Source organism: Atractosteus spatula, chromosome 5 (genome assembly GCF_055471065.1).
Source record: "Atractosteus spatula isolate fAtrSpa1 chromosome 5, fAtrSpa1.hap1, whole genome shotgun sequence".
NCBI lineage: Eukaryota > Metazoa > Chordata > Actinopteri > Semionotiformes > Lepisosteidae > Atractosteus > Atractosteus spatula.
Genome location: NC_142710.1, coordinates 40389596 through 40417023, shown reverse-complemented (window position 1 = coordinate 40417023; position 27428 = coordinate 40389596). Strand labels below are relative to the sequence as shown.

Sequence of the window (27428 nt, the reverse complement as noted above, 5' to 3'; positions counted from 1 at the left end):
TTGTTCTTTTTTTTTAATCCATAGTAGTTTTAAATAATTCACGTGGCACTTTGGTCGTGGTGCAACTTGGCTGCCATATTCTCTAGATTTTATTATTTTTTTAAGTGGGAATACCATGAAGACAAAGTGTTTGGGAATGAACCATGGTCACAGGCATTTTGATAATATTGACCCTAATTTTACAATTGGCCGGTGCACTAGAATTAAATTAAATTAAATTGCCAGGATCTTCCTCATTTGAAAGTTTCAAGAAAAAAAAAAGTATATTATGTTTGTAATGGATGCGGATTGAAATGGGAAACTTCTGTAAAATGATTTAATCAGATTAGATTGCTTCTGCCAAGGACTGCATATTCAAAAAACAGTGTTCTCAGATTCCAGATTTAGTACATGGCTTGTTTGGAATTTTCCAATATTATTAGTAGTAGTATTAGTGTTATTATTGGGAGTCAAGCGCATTGCGAATATTAGCTACATTTTTTTTCTGCACATCTGCTGACTAAATGTTAGGAGATGTGAATTATCTAACTTACAAGCTTCTAGGTAACCAGGGGGGTTGTGTGGCAAACTGAGAAATAACGTGGCTAATGCTGAATCTAACCAACTTGAGAGCAGCACGACAACAGCTTTAGATATCATAATTCCAGAGATTTGAATCAGTGATTTCTGAACATTCAGATCCAAGAGTGTCACCAATTTTCAAATGATATACAACGCAGAATTAGTTTTCAAAACAAGGGACACTAAGGCTTTGAACAAACCCAATTTTGACTCCAGGTCCTGACAGATCATTGGTCTGTTCCAGGACAAATGGACCTCCTTCATAAATTGAATATCACTTCTCAAAAAAGTGCAACAAAATAGACATAAAACCATAGTAAACTACCAAAATGTGTTGTTTAACAGTACTTTTACTATGTTTATCTTTAAAATGTATTTGTATTTTGATATTATGTATTTAATTGATTTGATTAAATTGATTGATGGAATCTTAAATCTTTTGAAGTTAGCTCAGTTAGTTAGCATATTAGCTCAAAGAAAACAATTTATATATTGCATTGTACCTGAATAGAGCCCACTGGGAAGAGTCAAGCTATAAGATCACTTTATTGGCCATATACAATTTCTTGCATGTGTCTTTTCGCATACCCCAGCTTGTTCTCCATGAGACACACAGGCACACAGATGGGGAGAGAGAAGCTTGGGATCAGAGCAAACGGTCAGTCATTTATACAGCACCCCTGGAGCAGTTGGGGTTAAGGGCCTTGCTCAGGAGCCCAACAGAGTAGGATTCCTCTGCCGGTCACAGGATTGCAACCTTCCAGCCAAAGGTGCAGATCCTTAGCCACAGAGCCACCACTCCGCCCCTATCTGTTTATCTATTTTCAAAAAATCTTTATTCCTATATACAGTAGGGTCATAGCCAGGTGCAGGCCTATTCCAGCAGACAATGGCCCAATGAAAGGATACACCATCGATCCAGGCAGAAGTCCACCACATATAGTATACACCTGGGGGGTATTTTAGAAACTTTGATTATCATAGACAGCATGTCTGTGGATTGTGGGAGTAAATCCCAACTCCTCACCAAAATCCCCATACGGACACAGAGAAAACATGCAAACTGCACATTTGCCAAAATCAAACCCAGGACCCAAAAGCTGGCAGGCAGCGGTGCTATCCACCATGTTCTTTCTTGAGAGTATAACATGATCACATGTTCATATTTTTACAGGTTGCAGCAGTAGGCTACCCAAGGTCACAGTTCTTACTAGGTCTTTGCCTACTGATCTCACTTTGTGACTGTAGATCTCACCTCGCCTTCTATGATGGTTTCTTCCACACAATCAGGAGCTCATATGTGTATGTTGTACTTGAGCATTCTTGGCATTTCTGTTGCTTAGGTTGTAAAGCCAGATTCTGTAGGGTTACGTGGCATTAACAACATTTCAGCTACAGAAAATCCACCTAATTCCAGCAGCCATATTACTCTGCAACTCACAACTGGCAACCCACTGAAGCTAAGCAGATGTGAGCCTGATCAGTACCTGGATGGGAGACCTCCTGGGAAAAACTAAGGTTGCTGCTGGAAGAGGTGTTAGTGCGGCCAGCAGGGGGCGCTCACCCTGCGGTCCATGTGGGTCCTAATGCCCCAGTATAGTGATGAGGACACTATACTGTGAACAGGTGCCGTCCTTCGGATGAGACGTAAAACCGAGGTTCTGTCTCTTTGTGGTCATTAAAAATCCCAGGGCGCTTCTCAAAAAGAGTAGAGGTGTAACCCTGGCATCCTGGCCAAATTTCCCATTGGCCCTTATCAATCATGGCCTCCTAATAATCCCCATCTATGAACTGGCTTCATTACTCTGCTCTCCTCCCCACTGATAGCTGATGTGTGGTGTGCGTTCTGGCGCTCTATGGCTGCCGTCGCATCATCCAGGTGGGTGCTGCACATTGGTGGTGGTGGAGGGGAGTCCCCATTACCTGTAAAGCGCTTTGAGTAGTGTGTCCAGAAAAGCGCTATATAAGTGTAAGCATTCATTAATATTATAATGTATTAAGAAACAACTGTTTGCTTAACCCACCTTTCATGACCAATATCCCATTGTGAAAATCTGTTCAGTTACTTTCTAAATAAAATTTATATCTGACAGATTCTCCATTTCTCAAAAGGAAAGAACAACAGTATTTTTTTCAATCCTTCCCTGTGCACATTACATAAGATTATCTCTGCAAATCAAAGCATACATAATCATGTAATTATAACATGGCAACCACACGATTGCAGCCAAGTCACATAATTATTAGAGTTCCTTTTCTCAAGCACACAATTATACTTGCTAAACCAGCAATTACTGTCACATGTTCACAAGCCATCCCCTCTTCTTGAAAAATAAACATCCCACAGTCAGTCAGTGCTGTCACCTGAAGGGGAGCTGTAATTAGCTAGGCTAATTCGTCATTCTAGATGAAGTGACTAGAACACAGGTAGGTGCCTGAATGTGTCTTGATTTTCCCAGTTGGAATGCAGCTAAGAAAAGACAATTCTGTGGCCAGGGTGAGTGGGTGGACTAGTCACCAGGCAAACATACTGTCTTTACAGTACTGTAAGTCACTTTTCCTTTCTATAGATTTAATTGACTTGCATGGATTAATCAAGAACGAACAGCACCTCGAACACTATAGTTTAGGTTGAAGATCGTTGAGCACCACCTTTTGGGCCAGTGGTTTGGTTATTTGCTCTGCTGTTTTGTGATGGAAGCAAGGATGTGATTTTTTTATTTGCTGTGTGTGCAGAATGGAAGACTTTATTGTGTCTGAGAAATGTATTTTATTTTTCTTCCAGAGGTGTCTTGAATCATCCAATCCTCAGTACACAAGATATTCATGGATTTTATGTCTGGCAGCCTCCCAACATATACCGTTAAAAAAAACAGTCCTGTACAATATCTCAGAAAAAATAGGAGTGGGGAGCATAAATATGCTGTACATCAACAGGAGTCAAGTGACAGGAGTCCAGCAGGATGTTACTGTCACATTTTTAAAATTAATTTCTGGAATATTTATTGGAATCAATAAGGATTCAGAATCCTGCAGGATTTTTTTTTGCAATTTGTAAAGTTAGTAATGCATGCTGGCCCTTTCAGCCATGCTTTGTATAGTATAGTATGAAGAATTAATTCTCAAAGATAAAAAAAAATTAAAGGTGATAAAACAGCAGAGATAACTAATAATTAAATCAGCACACGGTAATTTTGTATTTAAATAGCAACGATCAGATCTCATGCTGTACGTTATGAAATTTATCTAAATGCACAATAATACAATTAATAAACTACTACTGTTTAAATTGTAAACATTAACTAAAGAACAGGTTTCTAGATCTAAGTACTGTGATTGCATCCTGTGTTTGGAAACTTACAGTATTTGGAAATATAAAGGGAGGACAGCATTCTGATGGACTTCGTAATAGCATTCCAGGGTTTCACACAGAGGCCAATTCACCATCCTGTATTGAAGATGGGATTATGGGATGGATAAAAGCCCATAAAAGTCAGTTATTTCAGAAGTGAATAACAAAAAAGTATGCCTTTGAGTTAAGTCCAGAACAACATTTTAAAAGACAGATCTAAATTTAACTGGCAACTGACGCTCAGATGTCAGGATAGTAGTATCACGATTGCAGGATTTAAGGTGTTCAAATAACCATGTGGATGAATTCCACGTATTCTACAGCCTGTAAAATACATGTATTGAAATACTAACAAGTAACTTATCTATACAAAATGCATTGACAGAAAGAAGAACATACCAGCAATATCACATAGCAAAAAGAATGTAACAACAATCTAGCATATTATAGCTAGAGTTGAACTGAAGGCTGTGATTTGGTGTTACTGTGCTCACTCATGTAAAACTTCCAGTTCTAAACTCGAGAGGAAAATTATTCTCAGAGACACACTGCTAGGTTCTGCATGACCTCTAATGCTTATGTGCACCAGTGCATCCATGAAAATATTCCACAGTGGATGGTTGAAAAGTAAGCCAAGTTTATACCATATGTTTTGTCTGTGTGTGTTTGAAATCAAAAAGAGGGAAAAAACACCATTAGTAGAATTAGATCTTAGTAGATCAATCCATTTTGGGTTTTGAAAGTTGCAATCTCTTGTCCAAATCATATCACAGAACCAGAATAATGTGTATTTTTTATATTTATTTTTCCAGTTGTCCATCAGTGTAAATTTAGAATAAGTTATGAAGCAGAAATTATCTGTCATTGACTGATATACGAGAGTCTGCAGCTCATAAATCATGGAATGGCTCCAATTACTATGCAATAGGAATTAGATTTCACTCTTTAACACAGGCTTGTGGGAGGCATTTTAACTTTTTCGCACAAAGAACCCAGTTGCATCCCTCCATGGAGCACAGTGGTTGAGCCAGCACTATGGAAGATGACTGGAATTATGTAGTGATTGATGCAGTGATGAGTGTGGTGACATGTTTGTCATTATTTTCTGCCAATTAAAGGAGCCCTTGAGGGCTCAGGGTAATTTCCAGCAACCAGGATGCAGTGCACTTTGCAAAATTGCAGGGCAATATTAAAGAAATGCTCAGTTCACAATAATCTTGACACTGCTGGAAAAAACACTTTGATGGCTCAATTATGTTTATGCTCTGATATAGGGATATCATTCCTTCAGAATATGCACAGTACATCAAAAATGATACAAGATATGATTTAGTCCTTCACTCACTGCTTGAAAGATCAGCACTATTGTATGTTACATTTCTTCGAGTACTTGGAAAATAATGGCAGGCTTTTTTCACAACTCAATTATAGTCTGGACAAAGAAAAAGAACTGGAAGATGTTACCTTCCTAAATCTCTTAATACAATCCTAAGAAATAAGTTTAATAATTTTAACATAAGGCTTAAAGAAACAAAATAGTCTCTGTCTTGATTATAATGCCATTGACAGTTACTGGTTCCTCAAGAAAAGACTGATTGTTCTATTTATTTTAACTGTGACAAAGTGCCTAGAGATAGGAATGTTTAATGTGAGAAATTAATATCTATTTACAATGACATGTAAAGACCTGTCCATGGTTTTCTAATTATTTATTTAATAGAATGCAAGAGTTTGTGAATGTGCCATTCTGTATTACTGTCCTAAAAGTGTAACTGTGTAACTGAGTGTTGGTTTGAGTTTAAAAAAAGAGTATGTAGTGGCTGGTTTGTCTGAAATGCTCTACAATGCTCTAAAAATGTAGTCTTGGTTCCACTGGACAGCAATGTCCCATTAAAAATTCTGCAAAAAAATGTACAGTAAGGTGAAAGTTTCAGATTGTCTTGCAACATTTTTTTGGTGGAGGTACCTTCAAGACACATAAAAGACTTCAAGACGTCAGTGCTCAGGAAAACCAGGAGACAACTGAAGATTTTGAAAACATGCAGAGCTGTAACAAATATTAGAGAAGAATTACTGATTGCAAAAATTCTCCAAAAAGAATTTCAACACTTTCTAAAGTGTATCATGAGCTAGTATATAGTATAAGAAAAATCTCAATCTTACATATCATTAAGGAAAGAATAATATGTTGCAAATTAAAGTTACATACAGATATAAAATGTCATATCTCATCTTAAGTAAAATGTTCCCCGTGTTCCATATTTTTTCCATGCCATCTTATGTGAGATTGAATGCATGAATGTGTGTCCGGCAATGGATTGTGTCACCTATAAGATGTTTTCTTACCTTGTGTCCTTTTCCTGAGAAGTGGTGCCCCAACATATTGTGGCCCTCTGAGGATTGAGCAGTTACTGAAAATGCACGGATGTTTTTAAAAGGCATTCAAAAGCAACACTGCATTTGCGTGCAAGGAGTGTACTGTACTGTAACTGCACAGTCAACCCTGAGAAGCACACTCTTAAAACAACAAAACAGCAGCTCTTCATATTAAAATGCAGCCCCTTGCTTGGCATAGAAATTTCAGTTCCATTTGAAAATACAGATGAGATCACAATGGGTCTCTATGTCTGAGGCCAAAAATCACATGATTACCATGTGAATCACATCATATTCCTTGCTTTGCACAGCTGGTTTCAACCTTTACTTGTTAACAATAAAACGCATGATGAGTGGTCTCATTACTGGCTCTGCAGGCAGAACTGTGACATAACAAGGATTCATGTCATTGGAAAAGGACAAGGTTAACTGGAAAAAAATGAATTATTTTTTGCCAGTAACTTAGAAAAATAAAAAATATAATTGGAATTCAACTGGTGGCACACTGCAGTACCGACAGCAATGCTTTTTGTTCTCAAGTGTTTTTTTTTCAGTGCTCAAAATCCAGAAGCTCATTGGTTTGGAGAATTAACCCTACTGTATGTGTACATCAATTCAAATTATTCTATATGTGAAGCTGTTGCTGGGAAGAGAGGAGGAGATGCTGATTTTAACAAAATTACTGTACCAATCAGTGATCTACAACAAATGATAAACAATAGATACATCTGTTCATTTTCTAACCACTTTAAGCAATAAGGGGTCACAGGTGGACTGGAGATTCCAGTAGGCAACAGGCACAAGGCAGGATACACCTTAGATGGGATTCAAGTCTATCCCAGGGCACACACAGACACAACCATGCATGGACTCATACCAGTACCAATTCATCCAGAAGCCCATGAACTAGAACACCTGGAGTAAACCAACATGAACACAGGGAGAACATACAAACTCCCCACAGATAGCACCCCAAGAATTGAACCCAGGATCCCCCCACTGCAAGGCAGCAATGCTAACCACTACACCACCATGCTATCCTAACAATAGACACTGTTCTCCTTGAATCATTTTTGACTGTTCTAAAGTTCTAAAGTTTCTTTTTTTCTTTTAGTTACATCTTCCAACTCTGAACAATATAATCAACTGTGATCTGAAATATGGAACAGCCATACAGAAGAAACAGCTGTTATGAAAGGCAACGGTCACAATGCTTTCTTTTCAAACAGCTGCCAATTCTACGACGATGTAACAGATAATGTATTTTAAAGTGCCCTAAAAGAAAAAGGAAGAAGAAAACAGTGTTGAAGTTTTCTTTTTGTTGAAAGATGAACAAAACAATCTCATAGTTTCTTTAAAACATTCAGAAAAAAATATTGTCTCCAAAAGCATCCTTAAACTATTGTATTTCAAAATAAACCACAGCTATTTTTTCTCTCATCAGAATTCTGAGCTCAAATTCCAGCAACTACAAGCCAGTGCTTAGTTACTGGAATACTAATGTGGTTGGCAAAGTAAAACCATCTACAGTAAGTTTTTTGGAACAGTTTTTTTTTTTCATTTGTGTCTGGTGAGCAACTATATTAACTATATATATATATCTATATCTATATTAACTATATCTGGTGAGCAACCATTAATCCTTCCACATTAAGTAATTGTGAAAAAAGCTATTTGAAACAAAACACCTGTAATTGTAAATATTTTTTTTATTGAGCTACAGTAACTAACATACTGATATGCAGGTGGTTTTTCTTTGAGAATGTAAGCGTTGTTTTATTGCCAATATTTACCCATCCATTTTCTAACCTTTTCTTCCAATTTAGGGTCACAGGAAAGCTGGAGCCAAGCAACAGGTGAAAGACAGTGTACATCCTGGGATGGGACATCAGTCCATCATAGGTATTGCCAATATATTCGTCTAAACCATGTTATTTCTAATCTAGTGAATCTAATTCATAGAGGAACTTTAAAAGGTAACAAAGTAAAGCTAGTATCTAATTGACAGCAGGATCTCCTCCACCTGATCAATTAAGTATAACAGAAAACACCTTTCACAACATGACTGGGAGATTTTTCAGGTCTTAATGATTTCTTGGGTAAAGAAGTACATTACCTTAAAGTTCATGCCTAAACTTTGTGTCGGCATTGAGCTGGAACTAGCTGGGTCGACCCTTTGTGATGACAGCTCAACTAAAGAGGCTGAGTTCTTTATACCTTTCTGTATATGAAATTTATTCAAGATTAAGAATCATTCTCTGCTTGTCTGTGAGCTCTTTCAGTAGTATTTTTGTAAACCAATTACTGCAAGATGAATACAGTACTCTGAAAGAGGTCTTGCAGGTGTATTGTACAGACGCAACCTTAACTCTGCACTTTTTAAATTCTTTTAACGACAGACTACTTTTCTTCTAAATTCTCTCTATTCATTGCAGGTTTCATTTCACACCTCTCTACACTTATCCTGACTTCACACCTCTTGATTGGCCTCTCTTTCTGTCCCTTGCTCCTGCCCCTCGCTCCTCCTCTCTCCCAGCTTTTGTTCTCCTGCTACATTACCTTTGCTTACTGCCCTGTCTTTCTCACACCTGAAGAAGGCTCCACGGCCAAAGCATAGTGTTTTCTTTCTTCTTTTTTCAGCATGGAATAAACCTATTACTTGTTCATTTGCAGCCTACGCATGCTGACGCAGCACCTGAACTTTATAAATTCTAACAATTTAAATGTATTCATTTTTGTAAGAGCAGAACTTCTATACAAAGAGATTTGTTTTCAGAACTGAAAAGAGTAGAGAGAGAGAAACTCACAGAAAATGTTTTTTCATTTTCATAATTTTCCCTATTACACATGATGCACGTCATTTCACGCATTGCATTACCAAACTGTCTTCGCTATAACAGCATTTTTTTTCAATGTACACAACATTCTCTGCCTGGACTGTACTTATTGCCACTGTCTATAGAATAGGAGCCCCTTGTGATTGCTTGTAATTGAGAAAATAATTTGCATTTTAATTAGTAATAACATGAGAAACCTTAACAATCTACTGTACTTTAAAGGACAGAAAAAAATAGAAATGTTTTGTATGTCATTAGGTACATTTGGGGGCCTAGAAGAGGATACTACACTGTTAAAGGATATGTTTAGTGTCAGAATGTATCAGATAACACTGTGATACAACTGCTTACCTGACCTCTGCTATGACTTGGCCAGTCTAGTTTTGTTCTTTGTAGCCTACGGTGGAAACAGAAGGAGAAAGACTCTCTGGCAGTCTTTCCCCACTCCCCGGAATATCTCTGTAAACAGAAGTAATGGATGCATGGCAGTCTTTTCCTAAGACTAAGCTGAATTGGCTCATAATTTTTTGTGACATAATCGGTGGTTGGGGCATGAATGCATTTCCATTCTTTGTGCTACCCGGAGCTGCATATAAACTCTCTCGAATACAAACGAGGAGCTCTGCGGGGAAACACACAACCGGCAGGATTTTTTATTCTTTTTTTAAGCAGGACTCTTTGTCTTCATTAGGCGTTGTTTATTCCTGCCTGCCTGGAAGCAGAGCCATCACTCGGGAGCTGGGAGCTTGCTTTCATTTTCATACCTCACCAAACGCTCTGAAGACAGCTGGCGGTCTAAGCAGGATGCTAAGGGGCAGAACTGGGGAGATCAAGCCATCGTCCATCACCTTCCATCTATTTATGTTCTGGTATTCAAATCACCTCTTTAGCATATAAACCTTTTTTATCTCCAGAATCGTTTCATTCGCATGTGTGGGAAGCTCGTCTGGGACCAAAGCTGCCAAGGGGGGTTGGAGTGCATTTTGAGCTCTGTACTGATTAAGACAGATCCCCAGCTATGTTAAATAACTGCGAACAGTCTGATAGAACCAAACTCTAGTCTGTCTGATGACTTCTCAATGAATCACATCTGTGTCCCGCACTACTGTTATTGAGGTGACAGCATGAAGAACTCTTCGCCTTTCTCTTCCTAAATGATAGATCAAAGTACTTCTCTATAGTGTTTCAGTATAATTGTGAATATAATTCCGAAATCTTCTTACAATAATAATAATTCATCCATTATCAGAAAACTGCTGGTAGGGTTTGTGGCAGCACAGAGCCTATCACAGCAGAGGCAGAATCTCACTCTAGATGTTACCCCATCAATATAATAATAAGATTATCTAGCAGTGATCTATACATCAACAACTGGTGATTTAAACAGATTTGTAGTTCTGTATGTCAGCCAAAGGACAGACCACACAGAAGTTTAAAATCTTCCTAAGAATAATACTAAGAGAGGCAACCTACAGTACAATCCAGGGTTTGAATCAAAACGGTTTGATTCAAACCCAATCCACTACATAGTCTGCTGTCTAATGCCATGTAAAATAAGCTTTTACCAATTTAACATGTTTAGAGTAAGTTTACAGGTCATGTGTGTGTTAAGACTGGGTTTAAAAATGATTAACACATTTTTATTCCGTAGTTGGGTCAAAATTCGAATAATAACAATACAAGCCAATGATTATAAAGGTAACAGAGTACTTAATACTTTGGTGCTGGCTAAAGATCACCACTGTCATAACCTCCATCCAAATTTATGAGGAATGAACTGGGGAGATCTCTGCATTGGTTTAGTTAGGGTGGGGGGAGGGGAGCTAAAACATACATGCAGAGTTGAGGGCAGCCAGGGAATATTTACAGTATACATCTGGGAAGTATAGTAGCATGGTGGTTAGCACAGCTCCCTCAAAGTGATAATTTCTGGGTTTGGATTTAGTCTGTGATACTTTCTGCGTGGAAATGCTCTACCCTTGGCCATGTGGGTTTTTGATAGGTGCCATGGTTTTTGAAGACATGCTAGATAAGTTAATTGTCAAGTCTTAATTAGATAAACTGTAGATTCACATCTACTGTAGTTCATGGCTTAGCCCCACCTTGTCCTTTATGCTTCCAGGGCTCTGGGTTTCTGTGACCACTACCAGGATTAAGTGGCTTTCTGATTATGTTTGAATTAATGGATTATTTACCATGTTATCTACTAAAAGTTATTTTACTTTGAATGTGGTTTGAAATGCAATCTTCAATGCTGATTCTTTCTAACCCTGAAAAAAAAATAGAGTTGCAGTTCCCCTTTAATTTAATTCTTTGTATACTGTTTATAAGCCACTGATCTGCATTTAAGTTTTTTTTCTATATTAATTCGATATATATGTGTGTGTGAGTACTGCAGTGCAAATGTTTAGTTTCTTTCTTGTTGGACAGAATGGACAGAAATGAAGCTGAATCCAGGACTCTGTAGTTGTATTGAAGGACTGATATCCTGCCTAACAGGCACCAATTGAAGCCTCTTTTTATCATTAGATGTGGCTGTCGAATCCCTTACTTAAATCTGTTGTAACTGTGATTCTAGCTCAGCATAATGCTCATCTTCCACACTACCAGTCAAACTGGGTTCATGAAATGTGATTATAACAGTACAAGTACTTAAAAGAAAGGCCTTTTTTAAAAAAGAAACCTTTAAATGGCATAACCTCATGAATCAAGAATTATTTCAACATTGCAGGTTTATTATCTGGATATGAACATGTGTACACAGACAAACCCTAAGCCCAGAAATGTGGCAAACATAGCAGGAATTGTGTGAAAATGCAGCAGTGAAGATATGCTACTGTATGTTAATGCGTTTCTTCTACGTTGAGCTCTTTGCTATCTAAAACAATTAGTTAATAGGTCAAAATTTATTTGCCTACAGTAGGTCATTTGCATGCTAAAGATTAAAGGGACATTTAGACCCCTCAGAGACAGATTTCAGGCAACACTGCAATGAGATGGATGGCTAACTAAATTCTTCCATTCAGCTTCTAACAGTTGTATGCAAGGCTAACTAATTTAATAAGGCATATTCAATCTTTTGGTCACATAGTTTTAAGCCAAGAATGGGGCTCTGAAAATGTACACAGCAAAACACCTTCAGAGAAAATCAACTCTGTAAGATATTAAATATTTTAAAGACTACTAAGTACTGTGTCTTGTGCTCTGTTTCACCCTTCCTTCTCTTATGTCTGTCACTTCACCCCCTTCTCTACTGTCATCCTTATGTTTGTCTCATCTCTTTAGAGATACTGTTTAACTAATTTTGCAATGAGAAGTGAGCTCTTTAGTAAAAGAAGATACATACACTTCCTTCAGTTTTGATGGAATTTCTCCTCTTTTTTAAAAAATATGTATTTATAGAAAGAGCAGTTTCTGTTTTGAATTGCACTGGGGCTTCGAAAATGCAAGGAGACTTTAGTCAAAAGGCAGACTCATTTGCATATATTTACATCTCATTAGCACATCAAACCGGCTGACTTGAAAGAGGAGCCTTGATTAGAAACGCCAAGAATGTTTTCCATCTCCTTTAACGAAGGCTCACTGAAAAGAACAATTAGAAAAGTTTAACCTTTGGATGAAAAGAGAATCACCTGAATGGTGGCAGTATGGGTATAAATGTGTATTTTAAGCCTGTCTACACACGTATGTGAGGCTGTACGTACAGTATGTGTGTCTATAGCTATGTTCATACAAAAATCTCAAAGCGATAAATACAATAAAATATCTGCAGCCTGCTTGCCCCTAGAGGTCACCAACAGATGTGATCAGAGTCAGGTTCTCAGGGTTGTCACCGAACAGATATTTTTCAATGTCAGAAAATGTTTTTTACAGGTATTCCTTGCACATGTTGGCTGCTTGCTGCACAGTCTGGTACAGTATAGGACATATACTGTACCCCTCTGAAGAAGCTATCACTTTGGAAAACATATGCACAGTGCGTTAGATCAAAAATGAAAGTGATTTTTTGGCAGAGAACAGATATGAGCTGAAAGAGAGTGACAGAGAACATATGCTGTGGTTTTCATTGGTTTTGACCCAGTGCAAAATTCACTGCCATCTTCTGGAAGCTACTATTATTACAAATAAAGTTAATACAAATAGAGAAAACTTGGAAGGATATAAAATATTTTTTGCACTTAAATATAACTTCAGTAAATTTAATGCAGTTTTTCTGGAGAAAGAACGGTCTCAAGACCAGCTCTATGTAAATCATGCTTAAATGCAACAGACTGAATTCTACATATTTACTAAGATATTCAGTAGTTCACCCTGTATTAATTGTTGCCATATCAAGCAATAGAAAGACATTTAACCCAAATGTACAATTGTTGAAGAAGACTAATTTAATTGTAAATCAAATTTAATTCTTGCACCATGAAAATGCCACAGATCCACACTGGTGGCTCCACAAGAGTGACCATAGTGTTTTAAATGAGATCTGTTGTCAGACTAGATTAACACTTGTAGACTAACAACACATTCTACCTGTATAAGAAGACTTCAGTAGAGTTGTTGCTCCAGTAGTGTTGCACTGGAATCATATTGAAGCTGGCCTTTGGAGGGACTTTGTAATTCAAATTATCTGCAGTATTTGTGTTAACTGGAAGCTCCACAATTTACTGAATGTGATCAAGCAGCCCTACTGTAAATCATTTAAGGTGATAAAACATTGGGGGCAAACCCACATCTCTTACACCTATAATAATAATAATTGCTTACACTTATATAGCGCTTTTCTGGACACTCCACTCAAAGCGCTTTACAGGTAATGGGGACTCCCCTCCACCACCACCAATGTGCAGCATCCACCTGGATATAGTGCGCCAGAACACTCACCACACATCAGCTACTGTATTAGTGGGGAGCAGAGCAGAGTAATGCCAATTCATAGATGGGGATTATTAGGAGGCCATGATTGGTAAGGGCCAGGATGCTGGGGTTACACCCCTACTCTTTTCGAGAAACACCCTGGGATTTTTAATGACCACAGAGAGTCAGGACCTCGGTTTTATGTCTCATCCGAAGGACGGCGCCTGTTTACAGTATAGTGTCCCCGTCACTATACTGGGGCATTAGGACCCACATGGACTGCAGGGTGAGCACCCCCTGCTGGCCCCACTAACACCTCTTCCAGCAGCAACCTTAGTTTTTCCCAGGAGGTCTCCCATCGAGGTACTGATCAGGCTCACACCTGTTTAGCTTCAGTGGGCTCCCAGTTGTGAGTTGCAGGGTGATATGCTGCCTATTCCACATGATACTAAATGCTTTGAAAATAGTAGAGTGCCTATATTTCATTCAATAGTGGAAGGACGAGAACTGCAGCTCTTTTACTAGGGGTGTAAGCATAGCTATTTCAGCCTTCCAAAAGATGCTATTTCAGTCTCTGTAGCTCTGAAAGTTTGGGATATGGAATATCTGCAATTTTAACTGTTGTCTCATGTGAGTGCTAGGGTTTTACTTAAGGAGGTGGAAGCTGATTAAATTGTTGCTGATCCACTAACATGGGCAACCTGTTAACGCAAAAGTCAATTTATCTGCCTTAATGAAACCCAAGACGGTAAATGCAATCAAGAAGACTCAGCTGTTCCCAATAAATTTGATGTAAATCTGGGAATAACTGTGCTGCAACACATTCCTAATTGCATATCAATGGTCTGCCCCCACCTATAACTGTTTATGCAATTTATGGTTTATGCTCACTCAAAATAACTTGATAGAACCTTTTCCATTATCAATGAAGAACAATCAAGCTATCTGAGGTATAATGTAATGAGATTAGAGTGCGAAGTACGATTTATATGCTGATAACATTGTTTTGAAGAGTCTGAACTTCACAAAAGGTCTAAATATATTTTCTAAAACAGTGTAATCTCTTTTCACTCTGTCACGCCAGTGAGACATGCTTGTGTTACTCAAGCTTAAGGATGGGCTTCTGATAGCACTTGGTAAAGGATATTTCAATGTTGTCCATCTCTTGGTCACTATGTTATTCTCAAAGGCTGGGTTTTTTCAATAACACAGGAGAGTCTTCTCAACCATTAAAGAAATCACAGGGTAGAAAAGCATATAGCTGTCTATTCATTTCTGTACTTTAACCTAACAGTCCTATACTGTACGTTTCTACTAACCTACTAGACTTACATTAAAGCTGTGTGCTTTTATATTGATTTAAACATGTTGTATAGGCTATTGACATTTGTTACAGCAGTGATTCAATGGAACCATCTGACAAAATGCACTGAAAACATACAGTATTATTGGGTACCCATGTGGCATATTTTATTTTATGGATAAAATTAGGCAATTTCTTTATTTTTAGGACTCAATCATGTTGCCATCTCTCTGAAACCTATGTTTGACCCAAATGATTTCCCAGAAAAACGGATTGTGTGGTTGCACACAGGGAAACCAATAAAGCTTCCATTGCATAATGGTCTGATCAATTTCAGATTGCAGGCACTTCTACACTTTTTACTAATATAGCAGTAAAAAACAGCAGTGTGTATTATCTTAAAATAAAAAACCTGGGTCTATACTTCTACTTAAAACAATAAAGGCAATAGAAGCCCTCTCTGCTTATCTAAAATGTGCTGATTTAAAAACCAGACAAAGATCACATTGTGATACAATGAGACGCTTAGATGTTTCCTTGATTTGTGTGTTTGTATAATGGTACTGCTGGTGATAAGCTTCTAGGCTACAAAGGTGAAGAGGATGAAATCTGTGGACTCTGATTAAAGGACCGCCTCATGTTCTTAAGACTTCTGTTCAGAGTACAGGTTAAGTCCTGAAATTAAGAGGGGACTATTTTGAATCTAGTTTACTGTGTGTCATCTAGATGCAAATGGAATTCACCCACCACTGCTGATGACCTATAGGGACAAACAGGCTGCAGATATTTGCAGTGCTACTAGGGGGGTGAGGCGGGGGCAAGCGTATGCGCACAGGTTTTGATTTTCTAACAGGAGGATGGATTCTCCAGTTTTGTCACACAATTTACTGTACAATAATACCGTACCTCATTGTAGGCTCAGAACTTCAGCAGCACACTCTGTTGGGCTATAGTTATGTGAGACATGTACAATATTTGAGTTGCACTGCTTTTCTGTTTAGAACCTCTGCACCCTAAAATTACAAATTCTGTCTGTCTTATCAATGTGAAGATACTCACACGTAAACTGTACTTTTCCCTTTCTTTCAATGCTAGCATTTTACTGCTGCAATATTTTGTAGTACTATATATTTTTTTGTCTTTGATTTCATTCAATTTAATAAGTCAAGGGCAAACTATACCTGGAAAATGCATATGAGCCCCCAGCTCCACCTCCCGCTCTCTGTCTGTGACAGCTGCATGAATATGTTCAGGGGCAACCTGTGCCAGTTTCATGGATCATCCTCAACCTAGCTCCATGTGAGAGGGTTTGCTGTATTGTATGGTGAGCTTGGCTCACGTCCATATGACAGTCGACTGACGCACTAAAAATATGCCTGATCATGTGTGTCTCTCTGGGTAAAGAGATTCATTAAGTGGAACATCACACCTGCCCTATCTACCTTTTCAGGTTAAGTCCAGTTTAAACAGAGACAGAACATCTCTGTACATCTACAGTATGCCCAAAATCTTACCAATAAAACAAGTAAAGTATAATGCGCAAGTCACAGCTGTCAATTTCTGTTTCAAAATGATCTTTTTGAGTATAACAGCCTGTAGTGAAAAATAATGGTTTGCTGACCTGTCTTGTGTTCATGGAAGTTTATGAAAACTGTGTGCAAAATATTCATTTTATTAGTTTATTGTATTTTTTCATTATTTATAGGTTCATTACTAATTACAGAAAGTTCTACAATTGTCTAAAAGTCTAACAATTTATTGTAATGTAGTTTTCAATCATTGTATCCTACTGAACAGCTTCTACAGACTGTTATTTGAGAGAAACACAAATACAGTATACAGTACTCTCAGAATCAGGAACAACAAGCACTAGTGTCAACAAATCAACTTAGTTTCACTAAATGAATTAATGACGAAGAGAAGCCCTATTAAAGACAAACTGTAACGCAAGTAAAAGCTGTCGCTGGGTTAAATTGAAAAGAAAATACGCAAATTAAATTTCTCACATAACATGCATGGTTTGTACTGTAGCTACAGTTCTTCTTGAAATATGAAAACAAAATGCAAGGTTACAATTGTGAATCTGATTATATATAAAATTGATTATATATAATTAATACAAACTACTAGAATAAAATGAGAGAACCATGGAAATACTGTAGCATTACACATGTATTTCAGAAAGATTTTCTCTTTTTCTTCCTCCTCTGAGGGTCTCCTTTTTACCTTGACAACAATGTCTTAGTGTTGTTGATAGATATCTGCTCTTTATTAGTACTCCTACTTTTCTAGTGTTTCTGTCTTAAACCTTACTGTCCAGCACTAAAGGAGACAAATGTTGAAACATGAATTCCTTAACAATATTTTATTTTGTGATTTGAATCTATCCATGAATAACAAAGATTTTACAGCTTAAGCGATGGAGTCAGACTAAGCAAAAAGTCAAAACAATTCGAATTACAATGAATATAAAGTCTTCTGTGCTCAAGTGTTCATATGCGGTTATCATTATGGGTAGCTAAAGCCACACAACATCAAAATTCTCACTTGGATTTATAGCATGGGACAAAATAGGTTGCATTTAATAATGACATAATTATGTCATAATAATGGCATAATAATGACAAAAATTAAAAACAACCTTCTTGATTACAAAGACTTGACTAATTGTAAAATAATAACCTGTTTTTGGAGAACTGTAATATTTTCTGTAGTATTAAAATCCCTCCCCACAACTCACTAATGTCTGTCAAAAAATTGGAAAATAATTATTTTGAAAAATATGTTTAGCTCTTTACATTCTGCAAATCATTCTCACCTGCAGGAGATATGTCTGCAGACAACCATGGCGTCCTATCCCACAGGACAGGTTTTACAACATTTAAAAACAACAGAAGAATGGAAACCTAAAAAAAAACTCATTAATATTTGTTTTCTTCTCTGATCTAGTGCCTATTATGAGGTGATTTCAAGAGAGAAGGCAGTCCTTACACTCAGTTACAAAAACGCAGAGGAACTGCAGCCAATGTCTATAAATGAGAAACAAAGTTGCCTCTTTGAGAGTAGTCCTACCACTAAACTACAGTATATCACCCTAAAGCACCATTCCACTTGAAATGTAGTTCCAAGCATTGATATGCCGGACATTTTTTTTACTGTTATGCAGTAAGAGCAGTGAGTCTCCACAGTAAGGTAATTTTGTACTTCTGCTCTTCTCACATCATGCCAGAAATGATGCCTGATTGATTGAGTGGTGTGGGATTGCAGACATATCCCTACATTCACTATGGACCCTCCATTAGCCAATCCACCTGCCCTGGGACACACCTTCAGTTACAAAAACAGGAAATTCTTCTTGTAGTGCATTTTTGTTTGAGTGGGGAATTAAAGAGGCTGTTGGAATGAACTGAGTTTATGAATTGAGGCTGAGTTTATGTATGGAGAACATTCCCTGTGGTTCAGGAACAAAACTACTGTTTTGTATCTTCTTCTGGTCCTGGCCTCTGTGTCCCTGACATTTTTGGTTCTGATCCTGGCACAATGTACTACAGTATTCGGCTCTAAGACTTGTCGTTCTCTCAGAATGTGTTGAGCTACTGTACCAGTTCAGTTGAAGGGATCCTGGTATTGACAGATGCAGAACAATTTTCACAATATTTTAGATTCCTGCTTTTATTATATCTTAAATGTGCTGTGAAAATGCAAGAATGTAAAGAATTCAAATTGAACATGTAATGCCATAACATGAAAATAAACACCAAAACAAATATCAAGATAAACCTGTCTGATTGATGTTCAAAAGGAGAAATCTGAACGTTTCAGATTTTTCAATATAGTTTATAATCTCTTTTTCAAGAATTATTGTAAATAGTTGGACCAACCTTGGGCATCCCCCTGTAACTGCATATCAACAAATACAACCCAATATATTTTTCAGATACACCTGTAACAGTACATGATGTGTTTTGAACATATGGGAAAGCATATTACTCCTATAGAAATTGTTTAAATCAATTGAACTACAGACTGTATTTCCCTGTTTCACATTGTAAGTGAAGTTTATTATAATACATAATGTCCTGTTGTAAGATGCTGAATTTATTATGTATAAATATGATAGTATGTCCACTAAATAAAACACTTGAGGCACTTGTTTTAAAAGCTACGGTGAAATGTAAGCTGTCAACAAAGCACTAATAAACAGGGGGCAGTATTCAAATGCCTTTAGAAAGGAGGAAACTGTTCTGACTGTACCTATTTTGATTTTTCAGCCAAATAACGGAAGGGAATACATTTTAAACACACAACTGAAGTAACTTAAAGATTTATAACCAACTACACTAGCAGTAGAAATTGGTATCAGAAAAACATCAGTACAAAAAAAATTGAACAATTGAAAACAGAACTTTTGGCAAGACACTTCTTGCAATTTGCAATTTGCAATTTTAAAAAATAAGATTAAAGCTTTAATCAAGCCAGAATTTAAAATTGTGGCTAGGTGTTTACTTGCCTAGGGTAACCTAATTGTTTCTTCTAAGTTGATATCAATTTCCCATATGTCTGTTTTATATGGCTGAAGTTTGCAATTATTTTTTTTTATGTCCATGGTATGCTTGTTACAGATAATTCCAGGTGAAGAGATGCCAGCATTAATACACCTACACCAGAAGTACAGGTACAATACGTTCCCCTTTTTAACTTGGAATGGTCATTAATTTTTATAGTCTCCAGTTATGGGAAATCTGATAATGCAAACAACTTTTTCTCACAACTACAGCTTTCACATCAGGACAGGGAGAATGAAGACAATGTACACACATTTTCCAGATCATTCTGTGCATAATTATTGTCTATACAGTATCTTTATTTAATAATAGGAAAAGGAAGACTGCATCTCTTACTGAGCTTTGTGATGCTTAAGAAGGCCACAAGAGGCAATGTTGCACAATAAGCCTGCTAGGCAGACTGTCTAGTAAGTTCCACTGGCAGTGTCAAGTATTTGACATTTTACAGTTAGAAGTGGATCAGATGAAAGCTGCCTTTTTTAGATCCAAGCTTTACTACTACTTTAGTGAAGCAAAAGGTGTTTAAGCTCATTGTCCTGCCATTTTAATACAAAATATCATGCTACAGGAAGAGTGCAACAGAACTTTTTGGCCATAAAACACAAATACACTTATCCCATTTTGGAATAGGGGGTTTTAAATGTGATGAGTGTTTTGGGAAATTTTTGAAAAGCAGAATTGGCATAGACAGTTAAATACTCGTTGAAATAACCATCAGTTGACCAACACGAGATGATAATAGTACACATGGTTACACACGTTATAGAATCAAGATCCTGAATTAAAACCACTGCAACCAGGAATAACATCCCTATGCCAGATGGACACCATCTGGTAGGTGATATGGACTGTATCCTCAATCCATAAAGGAGCTGGTATTGGCACCAGAGTTAAATTGCAAAATTCAGCCTCCCCCAGGGTTTTCCAACAACCTGTGTATACATTTGAAATGCCAAAAAAAGTAATTTGCTTGGATAGTGGATAGTGAGTGAATTTAGTTCTTGCTTTTTTTCCAGCATCATTTCAAATGGTATCAAAGATTGTTAGCTATATTAATTGAAAAGTCATGTCAATGGCACTACGTCACTTTTAGATTATTGGAAATATAATATACATGGCAAGACCTCAGATGTAAATCCCTGTCTCAGAAACACATTCTTAATATGCAGCATTCACATATGCAATAAATCCATTACCGCAAAAGCAGAGATCATTTAAAGATTCTTACTGATTAAAATTCCCATTTTCTTCTGACAGCACAATATTTCAAATTACTGTTGGGAATTTCTCATATATTTCTTTAATAAGGCACAAAACTGAAAAAAACAGACAACTTTAGAATTCAGCAAATATCCAAGTATTATTCATTAGTGTATGAAGGTTTTGGACATGGCACAGTTTCTCAGAGTTTCTCTCAAAGACTTGCCATCTAAATAGCAATTGTTAGGAGCTTTGTAGGAAAGTCAACTTGTGGTTCAAACTCCTGATTCTTCAGAATAGCATCAGATAAGTGAAGCTGCCATAATACTAAGTAATGAGCTACTGTACCTTTTCCCTGTCACCAACCAGAAGGGTGCTGCAGACGGTGGTTTACTTGGAAGGAAGGATGGACAGGCTTCATCAGAGACAATTAGAAACCTTCTTATATAATCACTGTCCTGACTTGATCTAGATACTATACAGAATAAATCTACAGTCAGCATCCAAAAGCCAGTAGTTTCAACAGACTACAGTACAGTGCAAAGAAACTGATAGGTACTGAAGTGCATGTACAGTATCTAGATCAAGTCCATTATGCTACAGATTCACATAAATACTTTTATATGATGATACTCTTCTTCACAGGGTACTCTTGCAAGAAGATCCATCCTCAGGAGAAAAGAGTATCCCATCTCACCATGCACCAACATACAGTACTGATATACTGTATATATCAATCACATTGCCTAGTCTTAGACTGACATGACTGACATGTATGTTCATGACTGGCAGGTACTGTATGATTACACAGCTTGGACCACAAAATATATAACTGCATATTTTCATCCCTTGAGCTTCTTCACTCATTATTTTTTTACTATGAAAGATCATCATTGAAATATAATATACAAGTGAGTATTATATTATATAAATGAATATACCTTTATGAATAAGTTTGGACTTACGATTTTGTAAGTTACTTTTGTAAGGTACACTGAGATTTGCTCCATTTACATGTATGACAAATTAAAACTTTTCTGGCTCAAAAAGCAACAAAAACACTGTGCTTAAAGTGGATTGTGGCATGCCAGCAATTGTGAGCTGCATATTAGTTTCAAATGACCTGCTACTTGAGGTTGTTTGGGCCTCTATTATTTCCATATACTATAGATTCACATAAGGTGAAGTAGTTAATCGTGAATTAGTTAGTTATTTCCTAATTGGTAAAAGGTGAGAGTCATATTCCCCATTGGTTTCATAAAGTATAAGTTTGATCAGTATAAAGAGATTCACAGTGATTGTTCATGTTGGATTGCAAGAGTAAGTTTTCTTTTTGTGTGTAGTACTGCACTTTGCTTAAACAAATTCTCATTTCACTGTATTTTTTTTTCTTTCCATTGTGGTTTGTCCAAGTGCACAGGCCTTATGAGCCACCCAAGGAGAGGTAGGCCTGTCACATGGATATCATCTGCATTAATATGATTTATTTTGTGGTTTCAAAATGTACATACTGTAGGTTTATTTTATGTGCAAGAACATTGTACAATGTTAATTGTACCATTGAACAAGAACATTGTAAACGTTGTAAATAACATTCCGGATTTTTTGTTGTTGTTTTTTGCTTCAGCAAAGTTATGTTTTAAGACATCCCACTATCATCTCAGTGTTATAGAATAAAATGCATTGTAGACATGAAGTAAACATAGTTGTTCTATAAGAAATCTCCCTGTACAAAATAAATTAATTAACATGTCCTGAATCATTCAGACACAATAGTACTTAAAACTCTTTTTTTCCTTTCCTTCAAAGGAATTCTGAAGTCAAGCAGTCCAGGTTTCAGTTATTGTAGAAAATGGGAAATAGAGGAATGAAAGAAAAATAGACACCATGGAATCATTTTTTTCTCCTAGTCTGTAACCTAAAACCTGTAAGTAAGGAGAAAGCAATTGTCTCGAGTCACCAGTTGACATATGATTCTGGACATGTTAATAAACATGTCACAATCACCTTTCTTGTTGGGTAAGATTGCCATTTTGTTGGAGAAGACATACTCTTCACTAGAATTTTATTAAAAGGGAAAGAGGCTAGCCTAGAGTTTGAGAACTTAGAGATGTGCAGACTCGGAGGCCTCACAAGGATTTGCTAGTCTAATACAGTTTAGAATTGTTTCCAGGTGTCGAATCTATAGATAATGTTCAGATGCTCAGAAAAATGAGCAGCTGAGAAGAATGGGATCTATGTAGAGGTGACCTACAAAGCCATCTGCAACATTTTTATGAACTCACAAAGCAGCAGGCAAACTGCTACCTAAACCCAACATGAATAAAAAGCATAGTACTCTTAATTCACTCCCTTTGATTCTCATGTGGGCTGTACAGCTAGGATGCTCAGAGTGGTACAGTATAGTATGTGGGAGTGCTTTGAATCTCGGATCCACCTGCATACAATGACAATGGAATCACTTTGCATATCCAGCTGTCTAACATGACATTGTAAATGTGGGAATTGACCATTGAAAAGTCAGTTTCAGTCTACTTCTACATATGCTCATTCGATTTCCCACAAGCAGGATAGCAGTTAATCATAAAAAAACTCAAGATTTTTTTTCTGAATGAAAACAAATATACTAAAATGCTTCTGAGACATGGTGCTAGGGATGATATAACCTGGGATTATGGTATTCCAAAATGTGTAATGTATTGATTCTTTGTTCTGATCGAACCTGTATTCTTTCTGATGTGCTTTGATTCCTTGGTTATTATAGACAAAATGATATGTCACTGTGGTGTTACCCACTCATTGCACTTTGTTTTGTATTTTTTTTTAATTCTGGGAATTATACACTTATGGCAAAATATACTGTAACTTAACTGACAGTATCACTAAACAGTATTTTGTCAGGCAGGGAATTTAAACACTATACAGCATAACTTTGTGGTTCTTTCTGTGGTTTACTGGTTGACTTATTTTTGGTTAACATTGCAGATCCTTGTTTTAATAATCACAGGTAAAAAGTTTCTAGGACTATTCACAATTAGTCATAGAAAAACTTGCTGTGACTATTCAGCTGTGTGGAGAAAAAGTTTAGAAACTGCAGAGGTTGGTCCAACAATTTTTAAAGTGCTTTAGCATCCATAATGTGAAAAAGGAATCTGCATCAACCAACCACATACCTGCTACAGAAATTCTGGAACTGCCACAGAAACAAATGGAATTGAAGTGATATAAGACAAAATGCGCATAACATTGTGATGAAACTCCTTTTCAACTGCAGATGAATGGCGCCTTGATTTAAAATTTAAAATGCAATGAGGAGGCTGTTTGCTTTGTTTGAATGCCTTTGGAGGCTGCATGGTCATTCCTGTGCCGATTTACCATGATTTAAAATGCTGTGCTTTGAAAGGTAAGAATAAGAATGATGTGGCTGTGTGGAAAGCTAATAAAAGGTCTTGTGTCACTGCACAAGCATTCATGCACTGGTTTACCAGGAGTTGCATTCACAAAGTGAAGCACGACTTGCCCAAAGAATTTGGCCTTCAAAGTCCTATTCATTGTTGTGTTTCTTTGTAATTTTCTATTATGGGTTTTAGCAAAAACAATTATTTTTCTTTCACACACACAAACACTAAACTAAAAAGCACACATTTAGCCAAAGCTGGGAGAAATAAAATCCATTAAGAAACAGTGCTGAGGAGCTCTTTGCAAGTGGTTTTCAAGAATGGAAACACAGGAAAGGTATGGTCCTACCTTCACGGTTCATAACGAGCAATATCAGCCTTAGCAACTAGTAACCTATTCCACAATTAATGAATAAACATAAACAAAAGGCAGCTTACAGTTTCATAATTCCATCAAGACTTGCACGTAGCAGTGATCACAAGATAGCGTTTTTAGGAGTGGCATGACAATAGTTTTAGAAAATGATTCTCACTACCAGAAAATCGAGAACAGAAGCTTGCAATCACCCTACAAACTCTTCCTCATAACAAGCTGCTGCTAAAAAATATTTTCTCCCCAATCCCAATCCACTACACACGACAGGCTGACAGCTTCATAACCGATAACAGACATGAACACAGTGAAGGGCACACCACCGAAGGGAAGATCTGCTACATTACACTTATCTTTATGTCCTTTAAAAAAAGCTACAATGACTTTTTCTGTAAGAGCCTGGAAGAAGTAAGCGTTTAAATCACTAAAGGTTATCAGAAGTCTAAATAAATCTGAAACCTATCCTTCACAGTTTCTTTGCAACTCCAAGGCTACATTTTTTGTAAGCACTACCATTTATTTAATGCTTTATATACAGTATGTGAAACCAAAAGCCTATTGAGCCACATAGATGGTACTAGATGCAAAATGCACTGGTCAAGTAAATAATACTGTATAATGTACAGTATGCTGCCTTTCATTTGCCTATTATTAGACAAAGGAAAGACTGCATACAGTATGTCTCGGACTAGTTACCAATACAATCAAGATGTACAGTATATAGATTTCACAATCATTGAAATCTGCGGCACCAGATCATGGCAACAGTAATAAATGCTGACATTCTTCCTTTTATCTCACTGAGCTCACCTTGGAGTTTGTTTCCTTTTTATACCTTCGTTAAAATGTTGACAGGTCCTATTGGAATTCTGACAGACCGAGGCCACATCTTCGCCACTGACAACTCCAGTCCCCACAGTAATAAAGCAAAGGGGCTGTTGTCATGGTAACTGCAACAACAGAGGAGGGGGGTACAAATGGAGAACCTCACATCGGCTTGCCTGGAGATCATGGGCAGAAAAAATGTCTGCACTGCAGCATAAGGACCAGAGATTTATTTAAATTCTAATTCAATGTTGCTGGATTAAGACGTTTATGTCTTAGACACTTCTTTAGTGTTCTTAGGACTTTCTTCTGACAAATGATGCTGATTAAATGATTAAAAGCTTCTAATGTACTCTGAACACTGATATATTAGCCTTGCATTTTAAGATGTCACCAAAAAGCTTAAATTCCGAGGAAGCTTTACACTTTGGGAATCATCTCCCCTCACTTGACATCAAACATAATGTTTCTGTTTCTGTTCCCTCTGATCTTTATCCTGTAACAGTGGCTGCACCCCCTCCCTTCCTGCTTACCAGCACCACAGGAATTGGAGATTCTTATCTTATCCAAGCATCACCCCCATTATTTAAAATGGTGTTCATCTTGAGTCCTCTGATGCAGCATGCATTAGACACAAAATGCATCTAATTGCACCTTGTCGATTATCTGTGTAGAGCCACCTTGTGAGGAAAACAGACGCAGGGCATTGGCAGCCTCTCGACATTTCATCTCCGCTGCTCATTTCTGGATGAAAAAATTGTGTCAGGAATGATTGGAGGTCAGGGGATGTTGGAGTGAGAGAGAAGAATCCTTACCAGGTGAATAAACCAGCTTAGCAATGAAAATTCAATTTGCTGATACTCCACTCTTAAATCCAATCCTTCAGAACTTTATTTTAGTTGCTGCTCGCAAGATGCTTGTCTTGATTTGACTTATGTATAATTAAATATTGAACTGTTAAATATCACTGTCAATCTACAGAGTTGGGCAATGCAATGTGTAGTTAAACATGTAACAACAATGTCAATTATAATATACTGTATTCTTTAATTTTGAAATTTAAATGTAAATATTTCTCATATACAGTATGCATAATTTCCTAGTGAGATTATATTTAATGCATTTGAAGTATGCATATATACCTGGCACTTTCTATTATCCTACTATGAGTAGGCATAGGGAACAGAAAAGGAAGTACCTACAAGTATATGCTCTCTTATTGGACAGTAGAATACTTGACGCATACCACATTGTTATCACAGAAACAATACATTCTCTTTTACAGTAAATTCCAGTAGTGCATGTACCAGTCTACTGGACTTTATTAATTTGGTACTGCCAAATACAGACAACTTGACATTGTTTCTTGAAGTCCTAGAGGCTTTTGATTACAGCACAACAACCCTCTCAAAGTGCTCAAAATCTTTGGTAACTGTAATGTAGAGCTATGCAACTTTAAACATCAGGCTTTTAGTCTTCAGGTTACATAAACAATTACACAGTGAAAGCTAATTACAATGTAGGTTCAGAAACTATAATACATCTTCAAGCTAAAGTCAAATACACAGGCCAAACAAATAGCTCCACCGATAATTGCTGAGCAATTAAGAACAGGAGTCACACAGTTGCCTGCACTTGTCTATTTTAGCCTTTTGATTTTCAGTCCTGCTCTTTGGTCTTTGCTAAATGCTCGATACTAATTCTAAATGAACTTTAATAGCTCAAGTTCCATCCAAAATAAGCTCACCCACCAAAGTGTAATTACACATTCTTCAAAAGCGTGGCCC

General features: G+C 37.1%; 1 protein-coding gene across 1 annotated transcript in view; it reads right to left on the bottom strand.

The window, feature by feature from the left end:
* Window positions 1-27428, bottom strand: part of nrg3a (neuregulin 3a) — a 427029-nt gene that overhangs the window by 163957 nt on the left and 235644 nt on the right. The window lies entirely within an intron of this gene.